Source organism: Martes martes (genome assembly GCF_963455335.1).
Source record: "Martes martes genome assembly, chromosome: 7".
Classification (NCBI taxonomy): Eukaryota; Metazoa; Chordata; class Mammalia; order Carnivora; family Mustelidae; genus Martes; species Martes martes.
The window spans coordinates 30659284-30665385 of record NC_137894.1 but is presented as its reverse complement, the minus strand read 5'-3'; positions in this window follow the sequence as shown (position 1 = coordinate 30665385).

Below are 6102 nucleotides of genomic sequence, written 5' to 3'. Positions count from 1 at the left end.
GGAGTCTGTGGTAATTCAGAGGAGCCCTGTGGTGACAGTTGAGCAGGGTATAGAATGACAGGCCAGAGAATGCATGGTGGGGGACTGAGTTTCAAGCAAAGGGATCAACATATGGAGAAGATGATGGGGGTTGGGGCAGGGGGGTCACAGGGGCAAACAGAGCCAGAGAGGGGAGCAAGAGCTACTGCTGAAGCCTTTGGGTGCTAAGCAAAGGAGTTTGGTTTTTATCCTGAAATCTATGGGAAGCATTGAGGGATTTTAAAAGGGAAAGTAGTCAATACAAATTCCAGAATGGATAAAATGAAAAATATTAAAAATATTCCATGGTGGGGTGCCTGGGTGGCTCAGTTGTTAAGCTCAGGTCATGATCCCAGCGTCTTGGGATCAAGCCCCGCATTAGGCTCCCTGCTCAGTGGGAAGCCTGCTTCTTCTCCCTCTCCAGCTCCCCTGTGCTGTGTTCACTCTCTTGCTGTCTCTCTCCATCATGAATAAATAAAATCTTAAAAAATATATATATGTATGAATATATATATATATATATTCATTCCATGGTAGTGAGCATGGGAGGCATGGACCCTCATATGTGAGTGTCTATGGTTCAAGAACGCTGAAAAATCTTATGGTAGAATCTACTAGCACAGGATATGTGTCTAGCCTATGACCTAGCATGCCTACTCATGGGTCTATACATAGCAGAAATACATACAAATAGACGTGGAAGGGGTGCCTGGGTGGCTCAGTTGGTTAAGCATCTGACTTCAGCTCAGGTCATGACCTTGGGGTCCTGGGATAGAGCCTCGCATCTGCTCAGCAGGGAGCCTGTTTCTCCCTCTCCCTCTGCCCCCACATGCTCAATCTCTCTCTCTCAGTCTCTCTTTCCTTCTCTCAAATAAATAAATAAAATCTTTTTTAAAAATCTATTAATTAAATAAATATTCCATGACCAGGACACCTGAGTGGCTCAGTGGTTGAGCATCTACCTTTGGTTCAGGTCTTGATTCCAGGGTCCTGGGAGGGAGTGCCACATCAGGCTCCTCGCTTGATGGGGAGTCTGCTTCTCCCTCTACCTGCCACTCCCCTGCTTGCACGCTCTCTCTCTCTCTCTCTAACAAAAAAGTAAGTAAAATCTTAAAAAAAAATCCCTTGACCAAAAAAAGAGTACACACAGCATGATTTCATTTATATAAAGACCAAAACCAGACACAACTCATCTACACTATTAGAAATTGGGGTTGTGGTTACCCTTGGGGAGGGTCTAGGGTGTAGGTAATGTTCTGTGTTTTGATCTGAGGGCTAGGTATGTGGCTTTGTTAAATCTGTAAAAATTCATCGAGCTGTGCATGATAGCTGCACTTTTCTGAATAGATCTTATAACTTAATTAAAAGTTTTAAGATTTTTATTTTTATTATTTTTTAAAAATCCATTAGTTTTATTTCTTTTTTTTTAAAAGATTTTATTTATTTATTTGACAGACAGATCACAAGTAGGCAGAGAGGCAGGCAGAGAGAGAAGGGAGGAAGCAGGCTCCCTGCTGAGCAGAGACCCCCCCGATGCGGGGCTCGATCCCAGGACCCTGGGATCATGACCTGAGCCAAAGGCAGAGGCTTTAACCCACTGAGCCACCTAGGCGCCCCTAGTTTTATTTCTTTATTTATGTTTAAAGATTTTATTTATTCATTTGAGAGAGAGAGAGAGAGAGCACAAGCAGAGGGAGTGGCAGGCAGAGGGAGAAGTGAAGCAGACTCCCTGCTACGCAGGGAGCCCAGCATGGGACTAGATCCCAGGACCCTGGGATCATGACCTGAGCTGAAAGCAGATGCTCAACCATCTGAGTCATCCAGGTGCCCCAAAAGTTTAAATATTTTTATTAAAAATAAAGATAGTCTGTCATGCACAAGTTCAAATATTTTATGTAGATACTCCATCCTCAAGGAGGGGAAGTAGTGGAGGGCATGGGGAGATGGAGAGGAGAAGGGAGTTGAGGGAAATTGGAAGGGGAGGTGAACCATGAGAGACTATGGACTCTGAAAAACAACCTGAGGGTTTTGAAGGGGCGGGGGATGGGAGGTTGGGGGAACCAGGTGGTGGGTATTAGGGAGGGCACGGATTGCATGGAGCACTGGGTGTGGTGAAAAAACAATGAATACTGTTACGCTGAAAAGAAATAAAAAATTAAAAAAAAAAAAGGAGGGGAAGCAGTCCCCCCTCCTTGGGGGTCCCCACTCCATAGGTGTGGACCACTCACAGCAACTTTCTTCCAAAGAGCACAGTATGGAAAGGGGAGGAAGGAGTGACTCACCATGCAGAAACTTGACAAATACTACTTCAGCCAGCTGACCAAGGCCAACATCACCCATCCTGAGTCAGGCTGACAATATGTAGCCTTGACATGATGTGACTAAGATGGCACTTTACTTCTTGGTCTTCCTACCAATAACCCAATAACCCTTATCATGAAAGAAACAGACAAATTCTGTACTGGGCATTCTACAGAATACTTGGTGGGTACTCTTGAAAACTGTCAAGGTCGTCAAAAACAAAGATAGTCTGAGAAATGTCACAGCCAAGGGGAGCTTAAAGAGACATGATCACTTATTATATTGTGGTGTGTTTCTTGATGGGATCCTGAAGAAGACATCGGGGGAAGGCCAAGGAGATCTGAATAAAGTAGGACTTGGGTTCATTGAAGAATGAGAGCAAGAGAGAGAGAATAAGAGACAGAGGTAGAGACGAGGGTGAGGAAAGGAAGGAGGGAGGCAGGGCGGGAAGGAGGTGGGGGGAGAGAGACAGAGACAGAAAGAGAGAAATAGTTTTCTGTAAACAAAGCTTAGCCTAGCCTCAGACCTCAATCATTTTATCGTGAGAGCTGAACCCAGTAGAGATACAGACAGGAAACAGTGGTCCTTTCTCTCAGCCAAGGTCTTCAAACATGCTCCGCAGTCTATCAGACTTCCCAACCTTGCCCCTTGAGCTCAGCCCAGTTTGACCCCACAGCTTTCTCATTTTCCGGAATTAGAGAGCCCAGTCCAATCGAAATCAAAATTGGCTGCTCATATCCAATTTAGGGTGTATTCCCAGCCTCCTGGGGACCCAACCAGACCCCGTAGGAGGGGAGGAATTGGCTCTGTTTCTGTACTCCCTCCTTCCACTGCCCCCCCCACCTTGCTGGCCTCTCCATAAGGGGGGGTGAGTGGGGAGGGTGCTGACAGCGTTTCATCAACTGTCTTAGAGTTCCAGCTGTCCCCCACATCACAGAGTCGCCTGATGGACCCTGGCTGACATCTTGCCCGCCCCCTCCCCCCAGCTCACTCCCAAAGGCATCTCCTCTCCTCTGCAGTGAGGTCCTAGGTCCTATCCCTACAGGATGTCTACCTGGCTCTCAGGAGACTCTTATCCTGTCAGCCCCTCCCCCCAGTCCAAGGGTGCTTTTCAAACAGGGGCATAGCGCCCTGGTCCAGAGTAGTCTTCTGAAGGTCTGGGTCTCAGCTCTAACACAGGGCTCTGGAACCTAGAACAAATTACCCAACTTCTCTGAGCTTCTATTGCCCCGTTGTAATATGAAAAAAGTAGTAATTTCTATTCCACGGGATTACTGAGAAGGTTTTTTGATCATACCTGTAAAGCTCTTAGAACAATGGGCCCATGACTATCAAGCTCTATAAAGTAGGTGATGAATATGCAAATTTATGCAAACAGTTCCCCTTCCCCTTCTCCAACCCACCTGGACTCCTGGCTGGGAGGGGGAGGCCATTCTCCCCTTTTGCAGGTATCTTGCTTTCAGAGCTGTAGGGTCTCCTGGACTCTCCTCACTTGGCTCCTTGAGATGGAGAGTTCCTCCTGCCTTCCCCAGGGGAGGAGAGAGAATCACCATGGAACTCCTTACCAAGCAACAGTCCTCTTGCTACCTTAAAGCTCCTTTACTTTCACTGAATGCTAGCTGGTGTAACTTCCCCTAGGACCTTGACAGCTGACATTTGCCGTATCTACTCTCTCTCCTCTCTATATACATATGCACGTGGATGTACACTTTTAAACAGAATCATTCATTTATTTTTAATTCAAATTCAATTAATTAACATAGAGTGTATCATTAGTTTCAGAGGTGGAGTTCAGTGATTCATCAGTCTTCTATAACACCCAGTGCTCATTACATCATGTGCCCTCCTTAATGCCCGTCACCCAGTTACCCCAACCCCTTCACCCCCCTCCCCTCCAGCAACCCCCAGTTTGTCTCCTATGACTAAGAGTCTCTTGGGGCGCCTGGGTGGCTCAGTGGGTTAAGCCTCTGCTTTCAGCTCAGGTCATGATCCCAGATCCTGGGATCGAGCCCCGCATCGGGCTCTCTGCTCAGTGGGGAGCCTGCTTCCCTCTCTCTCTCTGCTTGCCTCTCTGCCTACTTGTGATTTCTGTCTGTCAAATAAATAAATAAAATCTTTTTTTAAAAAGTCTCTTATGGTTGGTCTTCCTCTCTGATTTCATCTTCAAACAGAATAACTTAAAGGTAAGTTGCAGAGGTATGCCTGGGTGGCTCAGCGGTTAAGCCTCTGCCTTCCGCTCAGGTCATGATCCCAGGGTCCTGGGATTGAGCCCCGCAGCGGGCTCTCTGCTTAGCGCGGACCCTGCTTCTCCCTCTGTCTGCCACTCCCTGCATTGTGTGCTCTCTCTCTCTGACAGATAAATAAAGAAAAAAAGAAAAAAAGTAAATTGCAAAAATCATGACACTTTACCCCTATATGCTACAACATTGATCTCCTAAGAAGATTTCCTACAATATCCTCCCACATAACAGCAATGCTATGTTCACACCTAAGAAAATTCACATGAGGGCAGCCTGGGCAGCTCAGCCTGCTAGGTGTCTGCCTTTTGACTCAGGTCATGATCCCAGGGCCCTGGGATGGAAACCATCCCCCCAGTCTTTGCTCCTCCCTCTCCCTCTGCCCCTCTCCCCAGTTGTGCGCATGCTCTCTCTTTCTCTCTCTCTCACATAAATAAATTAAATCTTTTTTTAAAAAGGAAATTAATTAATTAATTCCATAATATTTTCTAATCTCCTGCCCATGCTCAAGTGCCAAAAATGTCTTTTGCAGCTTTAAAACATTTTTTTCTTGAAGTCTAGGGTTTAGCAAAATTTTACATATAGCATTTGGTTGTTCTGTCTCTAGGTTCTTCATTGTAGGAAGGGACTTTTTAAAATTTGTTTATTTATTTATTTATTAAGATTTTATTATTTATTTATTTGAGAGAGAGAGAACACGAAAGGGGGAAGGGTCAGAGGGAGAAGCAGGCTCCCCACGGAGCAGGGATCCCTATCATGGGACTCCGAGATCACGACCTAAGCTGAAGGCAGACGCCCAACGAACTGAGCCACCAGGCTCCAAGGACTTTTTATTTTTTAATGACAGTGACTATTTTGAAGAATCTAAGTCAGTTGTCATGAGGAACAGACCACAGCACGGATATTCTTCATTTGCTTGTTTTTTTTCAGATTTTAGTTATTTGAGAGAGAGGGAGTAAGAGAGAGCATGAGAGGGGAGAGGGTCAGAGGGAGAAGCAGACTCCCAGCAGAGCTGGGAGCCCGATGTGGGACTCGACCCCGGGACTCTGGGATCATGACCTGAGCCAAAGGCAGTGGGTTAACCAACTGAGCCACCCAGGCACCCTCTTCATTTGATTTTAAGTTTCTTGTCATATCTTACCAAGAGGGAGGAGGGCTGAGGGGTCACCCTTTAGAATGCAGGGTACTTCTCATCTCTTGTTTTCAGATTAAGGACTTGGGCTGAAATTCAGAGGTGTCCGGAGCATGCCTGTTCCCTACCTGGTTTTGCAGGTGGCCAGAGGGGTCCTACAGAGCACCCTTCCTGAGAGGAGGGAATCAGCCTGCTCCGAGGGCTCAGACAGGGTCTCTCCTCATGGGGGCAGTGGCAAAGGAGCCTGGAACAATCCAGGAGACTTTTGCTCCTGGCACCCTGCCTGCCCTGGAGAGAAAAGTCTATTGATCTTGGACCCTGAAAAGAGCTGGGCATTCCTCCCTAGGAGCATAGCAATTCTCTCTGAAGAGCTGCCCTGGGCCCTGGGTAGTAGGCGGAGCTGAGGGATCATGG